General features: G+C 31.9%; 1 protein-coding gene across 4 annotated transcripts in view; it reads right to left on the bottom strand.

Annotated features, from left to right (window-relative positions):
- LOC145256497 (uncharacterized) overlaps positions 1-22,997 on the bottom strand; it is a 108,137-nt gene extending 85,140 nt beyond the window's left edge. For 3 of the 4 annotated variants that reach the window (XM_080115451.1, XM_080115450.1, XM_080115448.1), the window contains exon 1: positions 22,872-22,997. The gene's annotated coding sequence lies outside the window, so the exon portion shown is untranslated. Of the gene's footprint in view, positions 1-8,814; positions 8,834-22,871 lie in introns of those variants that run through there. The other variant, XM_080115449.1, reaches the window with a different exon arrangement.
- Between the last annotated feature and the right edge of the window lie 275 nt (positions 22,998-23,272).

Here is a 23,272-nt window from a genome sequence, read left to right on the forward strand (position 1 = left end):
TTTTCTTTCTTCTTTTCACTCTCTTTCTTTATTATATCTTAAAGCCATTTATTCTTTCTTTTCCCTTCCCATTTTCTTTTTTTCTTTTTTATTTACTCATTTTCATTTCTTTCTTTCTTTCTTTTCTTCTTTTCACTTTCTTTCTTTCTTTCTTTTCTTTCTTCTTTTCACTCTCTTTCTTTATTTATATCTTAAAGCCATTTATTCTTTCTTTTCCCTTCCCATTTTCTTTTTTTCTTTTTTTATTTACTCATTTTCATTTCTTTCTTTCTTTCTTTTCTTCTTTTCACTTTCTTTCTTTCTTTCTTTTCTTTCTTCTTTTCACTCTCTTTCTTTATTTATATCTTAAAGCCATTTATTCTTTCTTTTCCCTTCCCATTTTCTTTTTTTCTTTTTTTATTTACTCATTTTCATTTCTTTCTTTCTTTTCTTTCTTCTTTTCACTTTCTTTCTTTCTTTCTTTTCTTTCTTCTTTTCACTCTCTTTCTTTATTATATCTTAAAGCCATTTATTCTTTCTTTTCCCTTCCCATTTTCTTTTTTTCTTTTTTATTTACTCATTTTCATTTCTTTCTTTCTTTCTTTTCTTCTTTTCACTTTCTTTCTTTCTTTCTTTTCTTTCTTCTTTTCACTCTCTTTCTTTATTTATATCTTAAAGCCATTTATTCTTTCTTTTCCCTTCCCATTTTCTTTTTTCTTTTTTATTTACTCATTTTCATTCTCGAGTACTTTCTTTCTTTTCTTCTTTTCACTTTCTTTCTTTCTTTCTTTTCTTTCTTCTTTTCACTCTCTTTCTTTATTTATATCTTAAAGCCATTTATTCTTTCTTTTCCCTTCCCATTTTCTTTTTTCTTTTTATTTACTCATTTTCATTTCTTTCTTTCTTTTCTTTCTTCTTTTCACTTTCTTTCTTTCTTTCTTTTCTTTCTTCTTTTCACTCTCTTTCTTTATTTTTATCTTAAAGCCATTTATTCTTTCTTTTCCCTTCCCATTTTCTTTTTTTCTTTTTTTATTTACTCATTTTCATTTCTTTCTTTCTTTTCTTTCTTCTTTTCACTTTCTTTCTTTCTTTCTTTTCTTTCTTCTTTTCACTCTCTTTCTTTATTATATCTTAAAGCCATTTATTCTTTCTTTTCCCTTCCCATTTTCTTTTTTTCTTTTTTATTTACTCATTTTCATTTCTTTCTTTCTTTCTTTTCTTCTTTTCACTTTCTTTCTTTCTTTCTTTTCTTTCTTCTTTTCACTCTCTTTCTTTATTTATATCTTAAAGCCATTTATTCTTTCTTTTCCCTTCCCATTTTCTTTTTTTCTTTTTTTATTTACTCATTTTCATTTCTTTCTTTCTTTTCTTTCTTCTTTTCACTTTCTTTCTTTCTTTTCTTTCTTCTTTTCACTCTCTTTCTTTATTATATCTTAAAGCCATTTATTCTTTCTTTTCCCTTCCCATTTTCTTTTTTTCTTTTTTATTTACTCATTTTCATTTCTTTCTTTCTTTCTTTTCTTCTTTTCACTTTCTTTCTTTCTTTCTTTTCTTTCTTCTTTTCACTCTCTTTCTTTATTATATCTTAAAGCCATTTATTCTTTCTTTTCCCTTCCCATTTTCTTTTTTTCTTTTTTATTTACTCATTTTCATTTCTTTCTTTCTTTCTTTTCTTCTTTTCACTTTCTTTCTTTCTTTCTTTTCTTTCTTCTTTTCACTCTCTTTCTTTATTTATATCTTAAAGCCATTTATTCTTTCTTTTCCCTTCCCATTTTCTTTTTTCTTTACTCATTTTCATTTCTTTCTTTCTTTTCTTTCTTCTTTTCACTTTCTTTCTTTCTTTCTTTTCTTTCTTCTTTTCACTCTCTTTCTTTATTTTTATCTTAAAGCCATTTATTCTTTCTTTTCCCTTCCCATTTTCTTTTTTTCTTTTTTTATTTACTCATTTTCATTTCTTTCTTTCTTTTCTTTCTTCTTTTCACTTTCTTTCTTTCTTTCTTTTCTTTCTTCTTTTCACTCTCTTTCTTTATTTATATCTTAAAGCCATTTATTCTTTCTTTTCCCTTCCCATTTTCTTTTTTTCTTTTTTATTTACTCATTTTCATTTCTTTCTTTCCGTTTCCATTCCTTTCTTTCTCCCTCTTCTCTTCTCTGTCTTAATTCCTTACTATGTATATGTCGCAGCTTCCGACACTATAGGAAACCAAGAAGTCACTTCCTATGCAAATCTTCCGCACTCACCATCCCAAACTCATACTTCGACGTGTTTTCGCGCAAGAATACGCACATTTACCAATGGATTACAGTGCTCGCCACTGAATGACAGTGCCCGAAAATTGAAGACAGGCGATTTCATTTCGGAGCAATCCAATTGTTGCAGAGGCAGCCTGTGACTACCAAATGCCTCAAAACAACACTACACGCCAGCGTCTACCAGTGCTCGCCACTGCCACTCAGTGACAGACAATTTCATTTTGGAGCAGTCAAGTTTAGGCTGAACTGGTCATGACCGCCAGTGAACAACAGCGTCTGTCATGAACCGACACTGACTGTTATAAAGTAGAAGACAGATACTTTCATTTTGACCATGCCTACAATTTTCTGGAGCTGACAGTTGCTACTATTAGCAACCACTGCCATCTCTGTGTGTTCATATTTTTTTAACTGTTGATTTATTTGACTCACAATAATCCACTAGGTACTTTTTGTTTTCGGGAAAGGGCTTCACCGTAGCTGTTCTGGCTTTGCGTCATATTTTCACCGGGCAACACTGGTCCGCAGGTCTTGCTAGTTAATCTACATATCAGCTTTTTCTTCATTTTTTAAATTTTTGTATTCACCCCAAACAAAGTACATTGCTATTGAGACATGAAGAACTATTATAGGTCAATTTATAGGAGTATATTATAAATCATAGGTCAGTTTATAGGAGTATATTATAAATTATAGGTCAATTTATAGGAGTATATTATAAATTATAGGTCAATTTATAGGGGTATATTATAAATTATAGGTAAATTTATAGGAGTATATTATAAATTATAGGTCAATTTATAGGAGTATATTATAAATTATAGGTCAATTTATAGGAGTATATTATAAATTATAGGTCAATTTATAGGAGTATATTATAAATTATAGGTCAATTTATAGGAGTATATTATAAATTATAGGTCAATTTATAGGAGTATATTATAAATTATAGGTCAATTTATAGGAGTATATTATAAATTATAGGTCAATTTATAGGAATAGTCTAAGTGCAGTGACACGTTTGTTCACATCACATTTAAATTTCAGCATGTTGGAATAGTCGGGGAAACAGAGAGCAAGAAGGGAATTCCCAAGGTAATTGGTCCGAGGGAAGACACTGTTAGAGTAGAAAGCCTTTCAGCATCTGGTGGCATCTACAGTGAAGGGGTGGGATTTTGCTGATTTTCGGGTTGGTCTTGCATACTTATGTTGAGAAGGCACGAGTGCAGTAAGTCCATTACAACACATCCATTGAAGTACTTACAAACCAGGCACATGGATACATGTGATGTGGTGATGGGACAGGGGTTGAAGCTTGGTAGACAGTAGTGTTGGACCTATTAGGTTAAAGACCTTTTTTTTTTTACTCTGAGGGAGAGAGAGAGAGAGAGAGAGAGAGAGAGAGAGAGAGAGAGAGAGAGAGAGAGAGAGAGAGACTAGCGGTTGATGCACCAGTCAAGCTGTGTCAACGATTGTCCATGCGTGGGTGGATGATGACTTTGTAAGAGATCTAGGATACTGGCAGATGTGAAAAGTTTTCTAGTCCAGTAAAGGCAGGCTACTTTCTTTGCAGCAGACTTGGCTGTATCTTCTATGTATTTGTTTCAATTCATGTTACCTGTGAATGTTAGGCCAAGAATGTAGGTGTTATTAGCCATGCCAGTCAACGGTTGGAAAGGTTTATAATGATGAAACTGATGCCTCTTATCAATTTCTAAGATACGTTAAGAATTTGAGGCGCCAGTATAGTCGTAAGAATATGAGAAGTCAAGGTCGGATATTTCATCTTCGAAGAATTAACAGACTTTTTAAATATCAGAAGATTCAGGAAGGTGGAGTAAAGTAAGGCAAGTACTATAAAGGAGGAGCACTCTGACATAGCAAAAATTGCTCTGGTAGTACCATCGGTATTCCCCTTTAGGGAAGCCTCAAGCAGCAAGCAATAAACTTACTATCTCGGAAAACTGAGAGACAATCACCTGAGAGGGTGGACCACCTATGACTAACTAGCACTCAGTGAACAGTGAACAGGTCATTTTGAAAAATGGCTCATCCTCTGTTAGTTTCGGAGCCTGAGTAAAAGCGACGGACTTCTCTAATCATTAGCTATTTGTGACGTCATTCGCCTTTTGTGACGTCATCCACTTTTTGTGATCTCATTCAGTGTGCAAAGTGACAAGTAACGATGAGTGGGTGATCGTTTGGAAATACTAGGCGCTGTATGCATTGCACTGGCGCATAAAGATTTTCACGTTCGTATCTGGAGGCATGTTTAAACAAAAACACTTCCGAGATGCAGCCTCAGTCTTCGTTAAGGCGTGCATCTAGGAGAAGGAAAACTCTGATGCAAAACCTGAGGTCAACTGTCTGCTCTGTCTTGTGGCATCCATTTGCACCGATTGAGGTTAGCAGTTGTTCCACAAAAATGCAAATGGTTGTACACAACTATAAAGTCTGTTTGGTTGGAGTTTGGACAATTTAGTTGCATGAAACTCATACGTCAAGATCAACAGAAGCGTCTATTTTCTTATATATATATATATATATATATATATATATATATATATATATATAAGTAGGTTGTAGTTTGCTTGAAGCATTGTTGAAGAAAATTATAAGGTAAAATTAAAAGCCAAGAACAATGCGAGATTTTTTTTTTATATAGAGTAAAATTAAATGAAAACAAAAGAAATAAATTTCTTTTTTTCGTTGTTGTTTGTTTTTTCTTTTTCACACAAATTTTAACTCTAAACAACAGTAATTTTTTTTTCTGTTGTATTCAATGGTGTTTTATATTTATATATATATATATACATATGGCAGTTCTCCCACTCGACCATGGAATCGACGCCCGTAAATAACTCGTCGGAATGTCTATTTAAATAGACACCCGCCACCACGTTTATAATGCTGAAATCGCCTGTTCGTAAACAAACAGACAACTATATATATATATATATATATATATATATATATATATATATATATATATATATATATGTATATTATTTTATTTGTTTTTGTGATACGTTTTGAATGAATTCAATCATTTATACAATAAATTAATAGTGCATTTTTACCTAAATACGAGTTGGGAATAATTTTTCCTTTGACCAATTTGGTACCCCCAAATGGGGAGCGGCATATATATTGTTTTTTTAAAATATAATGATCCACTCACACGTGTTTCGTCGTATACAACTCATCAGAGTGCCTGAATCTAGCACAATTCGAAATCTGGACCTCATGTTAAGAAGCCTGAACTCTTACCACTGAACCACCTCGCATAACTGTTTGGATATATCGCGATTTACGTAAATGCTATTGTATTTGTTTTCGTGATACGCTTTAAATGAATTCAATTGTTTATATGAAAGTGCATTTTTACCTAAATGCTAGTTGGGGATAATTTTTCCTTTCACCAATTTGGGAGCCCCATTTCGTATAAATAATTGAATTCAGTCAAAACGTATCACAAAAACAAATAAAATAACATCTACGTAAATCGCAACATATCCAAACAGTCGTGCGAGGTGGTCCAGTGGTAAGAGTTCAGGTTTCTTATCATGAAGTCCCGATTTCGAATCTCACTAGATTCAGCTACTCTGATGAGTCGTAGATGATGAAACACATGTCAGTGGATAATCATATTCTAAAAAGCAATATATATATATATATATTTTAACAGGCTGCCCGGCGTTGCCTGGTTATAAAATACGCTTAAATATGATATTTTAATTCATGCAGATTTCATATTTATTATTATAGAGCCAATCCTCTATTGATTATTATATTGTACCCAATATATGGTTGAGATTTCAAAAGTAAAAAAATATGACTTGGATGCCATTTGCACTGACTGAGGTTCGCAGTTGTTCCAAAAAAGTATGGATGGTTTCACACAAAATCCTCACCGCTATAAACAAATCATCTGTGTATGAATTTAGGATAATTTAGTTGTCGTGTGAAGCTCATACCTCGAAAATGAGAGACCATTTTTTTTTAAATAAATATAATAGATAATGAAAATTCAAAAATCCTTGCTTTTTTTCTTTCTAAAAAAAAAATATTTTAAAAACTATAAAAATAAAAAAGAACGAGCAAAAGAAAAAAAAATGTAATAAAAAATATAATTGAAGTTAAATAAAAAAAAAAATAAAATTTTGGATTAAAATTTCGAAACGAATTTGCAACAAAAAACATTTTAATATTCGTGTACACGAGGATCCTCTTTGTTCCGTCAAAAAAGAAAATTGAGATTTTACACTTTTCTTTTGTAATTAAATGTAAACCTGAAACACTCAGAAGTATATATATATATATATATATAAAACATTTTAGACTTTGGAGTGGGGGATCATTTTAACAAATAAATTTACTAAATTGAACGTAAAATTGTCGTCCACTCTCCAACCAGATTTTTTGTAAGGCGTGAAGCTACTTGATATAAGTAGCTAACAAGACTGAAACCTGATTATTGCAAAAACAAGAGATGCCTATCGACCTTTGTTATGAAAAGACCAAGGCCCTAGGTAGGAAGGAAACAGTAAGCAGGAAACGAGTTCCACAACCTTGCAGTTCTTGGTTGGTTAGTTGTTTTTATTTTACGGCTAAGTTATAACAGTTAAAAAATCAGCTGTTTAACGAAAAACATCACAAAAATCATAGTGAACATCACACAAAAATGAAAAGTCAAGACTTTCCAGAAAATGAATCAGCTTGCCGTTGACCAACCTTTCAAAACTTTTGCTAATGACAGAGAGAAGACTAATAGGAAGATATTTAGTTGGATCAAACCGATCACTAGCATTTTTAAAGATAAGGACAACAGAGGAATCCTTCCAACAAGAAGAGAAACAGGACTGAGACAAGTAAACGTTGAATAATTTCGAGATAGAAGAAAGTTTAGGCGCACAACGTTTGAGAACAACAGGATTCAAATCAGAATCGAAAAGCCTTAGATTAGTCAAGACAAGCAATAACTCTGGCAACCATATTTGGAGTGATAATTAAAGAATCAAGATACTGATCAGTTTTCAAAGAAAAATCCGGAAGAACAGCACCAGAATCATCTATAAAAGAATAGCAAAAAGACAAGGAAAAAACTCAGCCTTATCACAAATGGAATGTGTAATGAATCACTAACACATACGCATGACAAATGTCAAAGGTCAACGGCTTCTAAGAAAATAGGCTGAAAATCTTTGCGGGGGGGGGGGGAAGAATTATCTGGATTCGAATTACAGGTAACATTTTTCGATTTCCTTGTCTTTTTGCTGACTATTCTTTTATAGACGATTCTGGTGCTGTTCTTTCGGATTTTTCTTTGAAAACTGATCAGTATCTTGGTTACTGATCTGAACTATGCCGCCATCTTTGTTCAACACAATGTCTCAAAACTTAACAGATGCAATTAATTTTTTTGGAGGTGAGTGTCAGGGATGGTCTATTGCCACCTTAACTTAGGGTTAATAGCGAGTATGATTTAGGGAAGGCATGTAACAATTTTTTAGGGAAGTGTTGGGATGATCTATTGCCAGCTGGAATTAGGGTTAGTGGTAAGATTTAGGAGGGCATGTAATAATTTTTTTATAAGTGGGGGGTGTGTGATGTATTGCCACCTGAACTTAAGGTTAGTGATAGGGTTAAGGGAGGTCATGTAATAATTCTTTTTGGTAAGTGTCGGAGGTGGTTTGTTGCCACATGGACTTAGGGTTAGTGGTAAGATTAATGGAGGGCATGTAATAATTATTTTTATTCAGTGTCAGGGGTGGAGTATTGCCACCTGAACTTAGGGTTAGTGGTAGGGTTTAGGGAGGGCATGTAATCATTTTGTTTTTGGTAAATGTCAGAGGTGGTGTATTACCACCTCTGACATAGGGTTAATGGTAGAGTTTAAGGAGAGCATGTAACAATTTTTTGGGTGAGTATGAGAGGGTCTATTGCCACCTGGATTTAGGGTTAGTGGTAGGATTTAGGGAGGGTATGTAATAATTGTTTTTGACCGCAAAGATTTTCAACTCATTTTCTTAGAAGTCGTTGACCATTGACATTTGTAATATGGTAGGTGTATCAGAATTTTTGTAGGAATTTTTAACACCACTAACACGAAACTGCGAATAAAATATAAAAAACTCGTAATTTCTCTTTTAAAAGTGGGTTGTTTATTTTCTTTATGGATTATACTTCCAAAATAAACTATTAAAGTTGTTTTAAAAGTAATAGAAATATTTTTTTTTATTTTTTAAAAAACAGTAATGAATTTTACGAACTCAATATTTTTCAATTTTATTTTTCAATTTTTAAACTTTAAAAATCTATCAAAATTTTTCTTTTGATTCTATTTTTACGATATTTTCAGGGTCAATGTGAAATTTTATGCTCTTTCCAATAAACCTAATTATAATATTTTAGACAAACGTTTTTTTTTAAATTCACGCCCCCCATTTTCAAGTGTCTATTAAAAAGTAAATAATTAATTTACTCACCAAAGTTTTATATATCACAAATTGAAGAGAAAAGGTCAATAAATAATATATTCAAATTTAAAACAAAAAAAAGTAGTGTTTTTTAGAAATTTACCTGTAAAGTTCGAAGTTTAAAACTTTTTTTTTAAAACCACGTTGTTTGTTTTTTCTTTTGTTTTTTTTTTTTAATGAAACCTTGGTCCTTGCTCCTTTAATTTAAAAAAAAAAAAATTAGAGCTTGAATTACATTTTTCGAGTAATTATAAGCTTGGAAAGACAGGGGGTCGAATAATTCACACCTCCAATTTTGAAATGTCTATTAAAAAGTAAATAATTAATTTACTCACCAAAGTGTTATATATCACAAATTGAAGAGAAAAGGTCAATAAATAATATATTCAAATTTAAAACAAAAAAAAAAGTAGTGTTTTTTAGAAATTTACCTGTAAAGTCCGAAGTTTAAAACCTTTAAAAAAAAAACCCACATTGTTTTTAATGAAACCTTGGTCCTTGCTCCTTTAATTGAAAAAAAAAATAGAGCTTGAATTACATTTTTCGAGGAGTTATAAGCTTGGAAAGTCGGGGTGGAATTATTCACTATTTTTCACGAAATTTCTGACACACCTAGTCATATGCATGTGTTTGAGATTATAATTCCATTGCATGTTTCACTTATTATATGTCCTTAAAACGCTATCCAGTTAGAAACTTTTTTGCCTAGAAATAGATAATCCTTATATGCGTAGCTGAGCTCTTACTCTAAATTTTAAACTAATTATTATCTTCTTTTCTTTTTCCATGTTTTTCAGGGTGTTTACATGCAATTATCTAAAAGATTTAGAATCTCAATTTTTGGATGAGGGTGAGCATAAGAAAGGGAATCACTACTTATCAAGGCCCGAAGGCCACACAAGGATAAGGATTAATGAATGTAAGGTGGCAGTGTAGAAATCGTTAATGGTTGGGTAGAATTTGATTATTTAAGGGGACAGTTCAACAAGAACTCATTTACATTGGACTTGGAGACTAGCCTATTGTAGTTGGCCGAGAAGCAGACGAATGGAACAGTATTTCACAAGCAGGCAGTTTTAGGAAAAAAGCTTTGTTTGTGGAATCTGCATTTAGAATTAGGCACAGGTAGAAAGTGGGGAAATTTGTTTAAAATGTAGATGCAGAGAAGAAAAGTCAAGATTACTTTATTATATAGATGCATAATCGAATATTTATTGAAATGAAAATTGAAATAAAGAAAGATAAACAAGTTAAAAAAAGATTAAATTTTCTCTAACTAGCAATATGTCTCCATCCAGGCAATCCCGGTTCACCAGCAGCATATTCGGTTTAACAATTGACAAAGGTTGGACAGTTTTTAGAAACTATTTTCCAGATTAACCTATCTCTGTCCAACTTTAAATCTATCTCTTTTCTCTCAAGTGCATATGCATATCTCCATATCTATAAAAGTGACTTGTGTGTGAGGACACTTCTCAACCTATATACTGGACGAATTTTGGATCTAAAGACTTGGAAATTGGTATATAGGGTATTCAGACACGTGGAAAACTTTTTCATCCAGAAAAAAAGGGCTGCTAAGAGATCAAAATTGAAAAATTGGTACGTGGAAGGCCACTGGATTTTTTTATCTGTTTTCAACTGTTTGACGACTGTGCATGCATGGCCGTCAAATATGACAGCTACCTTATGTTAAGTACGAATTGGTTTGAAAACACTATTTAAAATCAGGTCAAGCTGATGTAATGGTTATCGTACTTGACTCATTGTCTTTAGGTTCTAGTTTCTTTCCGTTATTTTTACTTTTTTTTTTTTAAAGGAATTTAGCATTACATTTAATATCTACGGTATTCTTGTTTATGATATAAATAAGAATTCTGCATTAATTAAAATATAATATTTATGTGTATTTTTACGACCGGGCAACGCTGGGAGGCCTGCTAGTATACTATTTATTTTACATAAGCATCTATATGTCGCTACACATTCATGAGTATATTTCGGCCAGCCAGTTACAAGTAACTAGAGAGCTCTTCAGGCGATATTGTGAAGTCTGTAAAAAAAAAAAAATTATAGGGGTTTCCAGCATATTGTAATCAGCAGTTAACATCACGTGATATTCAGAATAAAGAAAGCGAACGAGGTTTAATATATTTGAAATGGAAGAAGACGAAGAAAAAAGGGGGGGAAATAAAAAAGGCATATATTAAAATAGAGAGGAAAAAATCGAGAGAAAAAAGAGAGAGAGGAAAGAAAAAAGAAAAAAAGCAAAAGAAATAATAATAATAATAATAATAATAATAATAATAATAATAATAATAAAATATAAATAATATATATAATATATATAATAATAAATAATGATAATAAAATAAAAATAAAATAATAATAATAATAATAATAAAATATAAATAATATATATAATATATATAATAATAAATAATGATAATAAAATAAAAATAAAATAATAAATAATAATAATAATAATAATAAATAATAATAATGATAATAATAAAAATAATAATAATAATAATAAATATAAATAATAATAATAATAATAATAATAATAATAATAATAATAATAAATATAAATAATAATAATAATAATAATATAATAATAATAATAATAATAAATATAAATAATAATAAAAATAATAAAATATTTTTTTTTTTTTTTTTTTACACAGTGATCACCACTTATCAAGGCCCGGAAGCCACTCAGGGATAAGGGTTATTGCAAGTACATTACGTTAGTGAGGAGATTTGCTGAAATGTTTACTTAAGGGGGCGGTTCATTAGGAATTTGTTAACGTTGGACTTGAAGACATCCAAGTTGTAGTCCGGAGGGAAGCAGGCAGACGGAACAGAGTTCCACAGGCGTGCAGTTCTAACAAAGAAGCTTTGTTCATGGAATCTGCGTTTTGATTTAGGCACAGATATAGAGTGGGGGAAATTTTTCACAGTGGATTCAGCTAGACGGGTGTTTTTCGTGAAAGATTGGCGAGAGGGGACCAGAGATTGGAGTTCAGACGAGCATCTGCCATGGAAATAACGGTAAAACAAGGACAGGCTCGCAACGTCTCTTCTGTGGGAGAGAGGTTGCAGGGTAGAGAAAAGGGCACCCCCCACTAAGCCACGAAGTCTATTTTGTACTCTGTCAAGGCAGGATAGGCTGTTTTTAGCAGCTCCTGCCCAGATATGGCAACAGTATTCCATCCTTGGACGTACTTGGCTTTTATATAGATAGAGAATTGCATCCGTAGTGAGATATCTTCTGGAGCGGTAGAAGGATCCCACCATCTTTCCAGCGACCTTGGCAACAGACTTGATGTACGTGTTCCATTTCAGATCAGGAGTAAAGGTCAAACCCAGAAGCTTGTCAAAACACGGGGCCTCACCCAGACGAGAGCCATCCATCACAATTGATGCCAGATGGGGATCAGAGCGTTGATGATGTAAGGATAGCAGTTTGGTTTTGGATGCATTAAAGGTAACCAGCCACCTCTTCCCCCACTGAACCACGCACTCGAGATCAGAAGAGAGAGAATCAGAGAGAACTTTGACATTTACAGCGTTTGATGTGTTGCCGTAGATGGTCGTGTCATCAGCATAGATGTCAACGAATGATTTAAGTATGTGTTTAGGGAGGTCATTGATGTAGATCAGGAAGAGAGTTGGGCCCAGGATTGACCCCTGAGGGACTCCAGCATTTATATTGCAGGCCTCCGATTTTTGTCCATCTACCACTACTCTTATGAGCCTATCGGAGAGAAATGATTTAATGATTGAGAAAACATTTCCAGTTATACCGTAGCTGGAAATCTTGTGAAGTAGACCCTTATGCCATACCTTGTCGAAGGCCTTTGATATGTCGAGAGCAATTGCCCTAGAAAGGAAGCCTTTGTCAAGAGATTCACTAATCCTGTGGGATATAACCGTCAGCACATCTGTGGTAGATCTTGCAGAGCGGAAACCATATTGTGTGTCACTAAGAAGGTTATTCCTGCTGAGATGGTTGACTACTTCTCTATTTAATATGGATTCCAGCAACTTACTCATAACACACAGGAGACTTATTGGTCTGTATTGAGAGGGAGATGACTTATCACCTGAATTCTTAAATACAGGGCAAACTGATGAGGTCTTCCAGGGAGTCGGAAAGCACTTCACCTTAAGGCAGCGCTTAAATAGTTTCGTAAGTATGGGAGCAAGTTCTAGTTGAAGCTTTTTTAACACTATAATTGGGATGCCATCAGGGCCAGTTGCTTTACTGGAATCTAGGTTCTTTATTTGCTTGGCGACCTCATGCACGGATATTTGTATGTTACCTAGCTTGTTCTGTGTTATAGGAGGAAATATGGGGAGTTGATGGCCTTCGTCGCATAGGGTAGAATTAGCTGCAAAGTTCTTTGCAAATAGTTTGGCCTTGTCTGACGCTGATGAGATAACCTCTGGTCCATTGATAATGGTTGGGATAGAACGCACACTTCTGTTCAGGATCCTATTTGTTATTTGCCAAAACTGGTGGGATCCAAGCCGCTGATCAGCTACCTTGGATTTAACAGACTGGGCATATAGCTCTCTTGCATTTTTTATTACTCTTTTACAGTGGTTGCTGGCAGACCTAAAAGCAGCTTTAGTCTCAGTGCATCTATTACGTTGGTAGCTATGGAAAAAGTGATTTCTGTGCGCGATAGCAGCAGCACATTCTGGGGAGAACCATGGCTGGCTGTTAGGTTTTTGTTGGAATTTTTTAGATGGTATGAATTGGTCTATGCCTGCAATTAACCATTCGGTCAGATCTGATACTATAGAGGACACATCCTTTTTAAACATGGAGTGCAGAGGTAAAATATGAACAATATATATAATATATATAATAATAAATATAAATAATAATAATATATATAATAATAATAAATATAAATAATAATAATAATAATAATAATAATAAAATATATATAATAATAATAATAAATATAAATAATAATAATAATAAAATATATATAATAATAATAATAATAATAATAAATATATATAATAATAATAATAATAATAAAATATATATAATAATAATAATAATAATAATAAATAAATAATAATAATAATAATAAAATATATAATAATAATAATAAATAATAATAAATATAAATAATAATAATAATAAAATATATATAATAATAATAATAATAATAAATATATATATAATAATAATCATAAAATATATATAATAATAATAATAATAATAATAATAATAAATAAATAATAATAATAATAATAAAATATATAATAATAATAATAATAATAATAAATATAAATAATAATAATAATAAAATATATATAATAATAATAATAAATATAAATAATAATAATAAAATATATATAATAATAATAATAAATATATATAATAATAAAATATATAATAATAATAATAATAATAATAATAATAAAATATATATAATAATAATAATAATAATAATAATAAATAATAATAATAATAATAATAAAATATATATAATAATAATAATAATAATAATAATATAAATATAAATAATAATAATAAAATATATATAATAATAATAAATATAAATAATAATAATAATAATAAAATATGAATAATATATATAATATATATAATAATAAATAATAATAAATATAAATAATAATAATAATAAATATAAATAATAATAATAAAATATATATAATAATAAATAATGATAATAAAATAAAAATAAAATAATAAATAAATAAGAAAATCATAAGCAAATTAAAAATAATACTGATAATAGTAAAAATAATATCAAAATCATAAAACTACTCGATAAAAAACCCTTTAAGCTCGTATATCAATATGAAAGAAAACAAAATAAAATGAAAGACAAACACACGAATATGTCTTAATTATGTTTGCAGGTTGAAAAACGACAGTTGGCGCTGAACGTTGACATGAAGTATGATACAGCTTTTGCAGTCAACAGGTCAACGATAAGGTCAACCAACATGCAAGATTTCGATTAAATAAATTAACGACTTGGTTTTGTAGAAGATTCAAATGTCAACAATTATATATTGTCAACTATTATATATTGTCAACTATTATATATTGTTGACTATTATATATTGTCAACTATTATATATTGTTGACTATTATATATTGTCAACTATTATATATTGTCAACTATTATATATTGTTGACTATTATATATTGTCAACTATTATATATTGTTAACTATTATATATTGTCAACTATTATATATTGTTGACTATTATATATTGTCAACTATTATATATTGCTGACTATTATATATTGTCAACTATTATATATTGTCAACTATTATATATTGTCAACTATTATATATTGTTGACTATTATATATTGTCAACTATTATATATTGTTGACTATTATATATTGTAAACTATTATATATTGTCAACTATTATATATTGTCAACTATTATATATTGTTGACTATTATATATTGTCAACTATTATATATTGTCAACTATCATATATTGTCAACTATTATATATTGCTGAAAAAAAAATGCTAAGTCTCTAATTCATTAAATCAAAGTAGATTTGAAGAGATAGAGAATGGCCTCGAGTGTGAGAAAATGTTTGAAGCAGAAAGTGAAATGGATTTCATATGGAGACACCAAGAAAGAGATTCGCTCAACATTTCAGCCGGCGCAACATCCAACCATTCAGGTGTACCTTGTCAAACTCGGGTATCTGCATAGCATTTTTAATTGAACCCTTTATATAATCCACAGAGGTAGTACATTCTTGTTCTGTTAGCCATAACCAAGTACGAATCTGAAATAATTCGCAAATGTATTCTTAGTATCGCCTGTACTGAGAATTTCCACTACAACAAGATCCTTGGCCTTCGGGCCAGGATCAAAGTGTAGTCTCTGTTCCGGCAGATACTGCAAGCTATGACTAGCAAAGACCAGATGTGGGGGCAACCCCACATGCCTGACCTTTAACCAGCTCCCATTTCCCACCTCTCGGGAGCTGGTCCCCTTTTTCCCTCCCCCCTCCCTTCACTCCTCACAATAAAAATTGGCCTTGTGCCTAATTTGCTCGGTGGGGGAGCAAATAAATACCATCTGTTCCGGCAGATACTGCACTTAAGATAATTTGTACCAGTCAATGGAGGGGAAACCCTCTATACTGGAACAATTATTATTTTTGGTAACCAGAGTGACCCCTTTTAGGGGAGCTGGTTTTTACCTCACATTAAAAACGGCCTTGTGCCTAATTTGCTCAGTGGGGGAGCAAATAAATACCATCTGTTCCGGCAGATACTGCAAGCTATGACTAGCTATGACTAGCTATGACTAGCAAAGACCAGATGTGGGGGCAACCCCACATGCCTAACCTTTAACCAGCTCCCATTTCCCACCTCTCGGGAGCTGGTCCCCTTTTTCCCTTCCCCCTTCCCTTCACTCCTCACATTAAAAATTGGCCTTGTGCCTAATTTGCTCGGTGGGGGAGCAAATAAATACCATCTGTTCCGGCAGATACTGCAAGCAAAGACCATATGTGTGGGCAACCTCACATATAAGACCTTGGTCAATGTAGGGGCAACCCTTCATACCAATTGTCACCATCCAACTCCCCTACTCCCCGGGGAGTTGGTCCCCCATTTCCCCTTCACTCCTCACATTAAAAATCGGCCTTGTGCCTAATTTGCTCGGTGGGGGAGCAAATAAATACCATCTGTTCCGGCAGATACTGCAAGCAAAGACCATATGTGGGGGCAACCCCACATATAAGACCTTGGTCAATGTAGGGGCAACCCTTCATACCAATTGTCACTATCCAGCTCCCCTACTCCCCGGGGAGTTGGTCCCCATTTCCCCTTCACTCCTCACATTAAAAATCGGCCTTGTGCCTAATTTGCTCGGTGGGGGAGCAAATAAATACCATCTGTTCTTCAGATGCTGCACTTCTATTTCTTGTTCTCTTTCGGTGGTGGAGAAATCCTTCACGACTGAGACAATTTTTATTTTTGTACCTTTTCTCCACGTTAAAAAACGACCCTGGTGTCTAACTCTATCCCGTGGGGAGGCATAGTAAATAGGTACAACAAGATATGTACTGACCAGGGTCAACGTTGCTTAACTTCGGTGATCCAACGGAAACTGGTGTGTCAACGTGATTATGCCATATATAATGTACTAGCGGGGGGAGGGCGCCCGATTTTGCCCGGGCGTAAAACACGCTTAAATATGATATTTTAATTTGTCCAGATTTCGTATATATTTTCTTATAGAGTCGTGATTTGAAAAGTAAAAAAAGGTATTAATATTTGGGTGCAATCAGCTAGAAGCAAAAATGCAACCGAAGCATTCGAAGCTGGTGACGTTACCACTGTACCAACGTGACACGCATATAAACTGATTAAAAATTAAAAATGAACTAAGATGAATGTACAAAATATTTAACAAATTTTGCAATTTTGACCCCTTAAACAATTCAAGTAATTAAGTTAGATCCATGTCCAAGGAACCTATATCTAAAATTTCAAGTGCGTAGACCCAAAATTGTCTACAGTAAGGATTGAACCTTCAACCTCCAGAAAACTTTTACTTAGAACTGATTGTTCATCACTATTTTTATCTGTTGTACCAAATAATCCAAATTATCAATCTGCATCTAAACAATTCTAAAACATTTTAAAACAATAAAAAATATTTTTCGTGTAAGTAAAAAACAACAAAAAAAAACAAACAAAACAAAAATAAAACAGAAAACAAACCCCCCCCCAAAAAACCAAAACAAACAACGACAAAAACAAAACAAACAACAAACAAACAATAAACAATGGCAGCCAGCAATTAAAGCCTTGACTTAAAATTTGATTTTTAAGATTTTAAAAAGGAACAAGTTGAAAATTTAAATATTTCAAATTTGCATTCGACATCAATTAAGCTAAATTTCCTGAATTTCAATTTCTTCTTAAAACCCCTTTAGGGGGTGGGGTGGGGGGCATAACATGGGAAGAAACTCCCACTTGAAAATTCAGATATTTGTAGCAAATTATAAACATTAACATTTCATTCTGCCTTAACTTTCGGCAACCTACACCCAACAGTGCAGATTAAACATATTTATAGAAGGACTTTTTTTTTCTTTTGTTTGTTAACAATCCTTTTGTTACATAAAATATTATATGAGTTTGGATACTTATCCAGCTTTCCACACGATCTCTGGTAACTTTATGTAATCATCTCACCATACAGGTTACATAAGTTAGCCAAGAGATGCTGAAGCGATTATCCGATCAGAAGACAAGTTTCAATGAAAGCGTGAAGTTTATTAAATCAAAAACAAAACAAAACAAAATTTTTTTTTTAACTGAAAATGACTTTCATCATGTGATGTGAACGTGAAATACCCTCCCCTCCTCATTTTAAGAATGGCCTTCTCAATAGAAAGCCATTCTTAACAGAATCGCCAGACAATCTTCGTTCCATCATCCAGCTGCTTAGGTAACGTGAAGTTGTCAAAGATTAGGTCCTAAGCTGAATAAGCACCTAATTTTTATCTTACAGTTCTGTAGGGAAACGCGTGACTTACTTGACTAGCACGTGTGCATGATTCAAAGGGTCGGTCGTGGAATGAAATGAAAGAGAAAGAAAAGAAAACCTACCATGTCAAGACCGTTTGTTTTATGGTGAATAATCACGTGACTGAGAATGTTTATGCAAATGAGATTAGTCTATAAAAGCGGACGTGAAGTGAGCATGAGGCGAGTTGAGAGAAGGCGTGTCACTTACGTAGACGTGTGGAAGTCAGCTGGAAAGATCGTTGTTTTTGTAAGTCGGAAGTTTTGACAACAGTGTCGAATTTAACCGAAAAATTGGTGATTTGAAGTGCAAAATAGATAACACTTGAGTTATTTAATTATAAGTTCATGCAAAGACCAGCTTTTATAAAATTTAACAAGATTTTGTGAATTTCAATTTATTACAGATTAGACCGGAATTCCCAACCAGTGGGGTCCCCCCTCCCCGGCTTCACCCGGGAGAATAGCGTGTGACCTTGTTAAAAGTAGCTTAGGATAACATTAACTTTACTTCATCAATTAGCGTTTCCGAGTTCTTCTACCTTTTTTTTTTTTTTTTTAGGTGCAAAGCAAAACGCATGTTTCATTAGTTCAACATTAGGTGATCTTGGCCTTTTGTCACATCTTCCACAGTGGAGGAAGGCATAAATACCAGACAAACATTTCCCTGTTTTTGGCCTTTGGGCTAGGAACAAAGCTGTTCTGATACTATACTTTACTTTTTCTGACCTCAATCAATGGAGAATAAATCCTTCTAGACCGAGGCAATTTTAATTTTTGTTTCTATCCAGAGTGCCATTTTTGGGGGAGCTGGATTTTCCCCACATCAAAACCGACCTTGTGTCTCACTCTGCCCTCATGGGGAGGCAAGTAAATAGGAACATTAGATGATATTATGGGTGTATGTATGCTTGCTTGTGAGCGAATGTGCCTGTGTGAATATGTATGTGTGTGTGTGTGTGTACGAGTAGAGCGAGTATGTGTGCGTTCACTGTGGACATGTCAATCAAATGTAAGCCTGGATTTCAAACTTTTACGTAAAGGGGTCGCAAACGCCAAAAGGTTGGGAATCCCTGCTCTAGGTGTGTCAGAAACTGACCTTATGAATACGTGAAAAAATATTGAATAATTCGACCCCCTGTCTTTCCAAGCTTATAACTACTCGAAAAATGTAATTCAAACCCTATTTTTTTTTCCAATTAAAGGAGCAACGACTAAATTAAAAAAAAACAACAACAACAAAAAAAAAAAAACAGGTTTAATAGCAAATTATACAATATTTGTTTTTTAAATCGATTTTCTTTAAAAGATTTGAAGAAAATAAATGAAATTTAACTTAGGTCGATTATAAAAAAATCGATATAAATTATAAAAGAAACACTTACCTATAAAAATTACTAATCAATGTGTAGTTGAATTCTTCATTGTTAAGAATTTATCCATATTTATATTTTAAAATCCATTTATTTTTTAAATAAAATAATTTTTTAAACGCCTAATTGAAAAACTCGCCATGATGCATTTTACGTTTTTAATTAAAACCGGAAGTAGTTTTTTTTATTGTTTTGAATTACGGGTGGACAGAAGGAAGTAAAAACCACACGTTCGCATTAGCATCTACCTTTGCGCGTAAAGAAATTTGTGCTCCCATACCTTAAAACTAGTCACGTTTTATTTATAATTTTTTGCCTTAAAAAATAAAAACAGTTCAAGAAATTTTTTTTCCTTTTCTCAAAAAATACACGAGTTTTTGACTTAATATATTTAATTTCCACTTTATGGAATGAATTTTTTTTTAATATCTAAAAAAAAAAACAAAAAAAAACATTGAATGAAATAGAAATAATTTTCGTAATAAAACGAAACTTTCTGACCAATATAAGAAGATTATAAGGTTTCATTAAAAAAAAAAACAAATCGTGTTTTTTAAAAAAAGATTTTAAACTTCGGACTTTACAGGTAAATTTCTAAAAAGAAACACTTCCTTCTTTGTTTTAAATTTGAATATATTATTTATTGATCTTTTATCTTCAATTTGTGATATATAAAACTTTGGTACATAAATTAATTATTAAAGTTTTAATAGACATTTCAAAATGGGGAGGGGGTGAATTTAAAAAAAAATGACGTTTGTCTAAAATATTATATTCGGTTTATTAGAAAGAGCATAAAATTTCACATTGACCCTGAAAATATCGTACAAATTTAGCCAATAGAAAAATTTTGATAGATTTTTAAAGTTTGAAAATTGAAAAAAAATTAACTCGTAAAATTCAATTGATTTCATTACGTAAAAAAAAAAAAAATGGCTGCATGAAGGCGCGCCGGTACTTTGTAAACACTGTTTTTTATTTTTTTTTTAAATAAAAATAATATTTCTATTACAACTTTAATAGTTTATTTTGGAAGTATAATCCATAAAGAAAATAAACAACCCACTTTTAAAAGAGAAATTACGAGTTTTTAAAAAAAAATATTTTATTCGCAGTTTCGTGTTAGGGGTGTCAAAAATTCTCCCAAAATTCTGATACACCTAGAGGGAGCTCACTTGTCTGAGTTCTATATTTTGGATGCAACACCTCGCATCATCACATGCCTATTGCAGATTGCTGTTCTTCAAAGATTAAAAAAAAAACAAAAACAAAAAAACAAAAAAAACAAAGTTAAGCTGCCGATAGTAAGCACGAAGGATGGGGTCGTATAGGTTTCAAACATTTAGTTAGGGGGTTGCGAGTGCTGAAAAGTTGTAAATTCTTGTATTAGACATTTTCTAGAATCCAAATAATGTAATGGATTTTGATCTAAATTTGAATAAGGATTCTAGACAAAAGGTTTTATATCAACGTGGACATTAAAGACCAAGCGGTTACACACACGGATTTTAAACAGTACCGACGTATTTTCTCTTTGGGAGGCTTTGACCTCTTATAACAACATTATGAAGAAAAAAGAAACTTAATCGGACTGACATCTGCTTGATAAAGCCAGGTTATGTGCGAAAATTCGGACATTAACAAAAAACATAAAAAAGTAATAAAAATGATTTTATCATGTCACAACATTTTCAAATTTTCAAATGTAAATTCATAAAAAAAATGTTTTCTAAAATGTGTGACTTTCCAGTTTTATATTTTGTTTGTCGCATTACATTCATAAACTTTAAACTAAATTCGGTATTTGTAATGAATGGTGATCCTGAGGATTTCAATACTTATGCAGTCATTCTTTAGTATCGACGGAGAATCCCTATTCACTGTAAAAAATGATAAGAGCAGTCTGATCTTCATGCCCCGCCCCTTCCCACTCTTTCACAAAAAACACTCGTCTAACTACAGCCACTATCAACAATTTCCCCCACTATCTATCTGTGTCTAAATCTGAACGCAAATTCTATGAACACAGCTTCTTTCCTAGAATTGCTCTCCCATAGAACTCTGCTCCACTGGCCTACTTTCCAGTTGACTACAACATGGTTGTCTTCAAGTCCAATGTAAACAAGTTCTTGTTGACCCGTCCCTTTAAATAATCAAATTTTACCCAATTTCAGCCACTAACAATTGCTGCAGTGCGCTGTTATCTTGGTGATCACTATGCGCTCGTTAATCCTTATCCTGGAGTGGCTTTCAGGCCTTGATATGTAGTAAATCCCTTGTAAAAAAAATAAAAATAAATAAAAACAAATAATAATAAAAAAAACAGTTTAATATTTGAAAGCTACCATTTTTTTTTTAGGAAGTTTTTAGATTTATTTTTATTTGGGGGGGGGGGCTAAAAAATATTTTTATTTTGGGGGGAGTTAAAAAATATTTTTATTTTGAGTTGAGCTAAAAAAATATTTTACTACGACCCCGCCCAGCTCTTATCTGAACTTAAACCTACTTAAATCTCCTAGTAAGCTTATTGTCGTCTGCTTTTTTACATTCGTTTCATGACTTTTAAATGCTGAACTGATTCGGCCATTTCCGTGACTGACTTCCATTCTCCGTCAATACTCGGGACCGACTCTAAGTTTTGCTCTCACGCAAACAACAAAAATGCGCTTCCTATTTTTTTTTTCGCGTGATTACACGTAAAATCTCTGAAGATACCTGCCAATGAATAAATAACTAAATAATAATAAAAAATTGGGGGTTCATTTTGCAACATAAATATAAAAAAAAATGATCACCCACTTCCTGATGAGAAAGTGTTATTGACAACACCCAGTTGTGGACCGGATCGGACCACCATGCATAGAGTAGAAAAGAATGGGAGGTTACAGTTATAAAGTAAAATAAAGTTTAAAGTTTAAAATATTTAATTTACTTTTTATTCAAATCTCTCTCTCTCTCTCTCTCCCTCTCTCTCTCTCTCTCTCTCTCTCTCTCTCTCTCTCTCTCTCTCTCTCTCTCTCTCTCTCACACACACACACAAACTTTTAAAATTTCGTTTGACAACCTTGGGGCAAAGAATAAAAATTACACAATAGTTTTTTTTCAGAAAACTAAGTAAAGTTTTTTTTTTTTTTTTTTAAAGTTTAAACAAAAGCATAAAAATTAAAAAAAAAAGTTTTAAATAAATTTAAAAAATGAAATGGAAAACTCACGTTTTTGAAATCATAAGTTTGAATTTCTTTTCGTTAAAATAAAAATAATAACAAGAAAAAGAAAGAAAGAAATCTTTGTTGTTGACAATTTTCGGTTTCTTAGAAACGAATAAGCGTCGAAAGAAATTAGTTATCTCCCCTTAATTAAACGATTGCCTGTATCGCATTTTCAAATAATGGGATTCGAGTTCGAAATCATCCAAATTTTAATAACATAAAAAAAAAAGAACAAGAAAACTAAAAACAAACAAACAAGCAAAAAGCCTTCTTTCTATGGTATACTCAACATTTTATGTTTCTATTTTCATTCAACCATGCTCAAAAGTGTTTATATATATATATATATATATATATATATATATATATATATATATATATATATATATATATATATATATATA

The sequence above is a fragment of the Euprymna scolopes genome, chromosome 32, assembly GCF_053919585.1.
Source record: "Euprymna scolopes isolate OS-2025 chromosome 32, ASM5391958v1, whole genome shotgun sequence".
NCBI lineage: Eukaryota > Metazoa > Mollusca > Cephalopoda > Sepiida > Sepiolidae > Euprymna > Euprymna scolopes.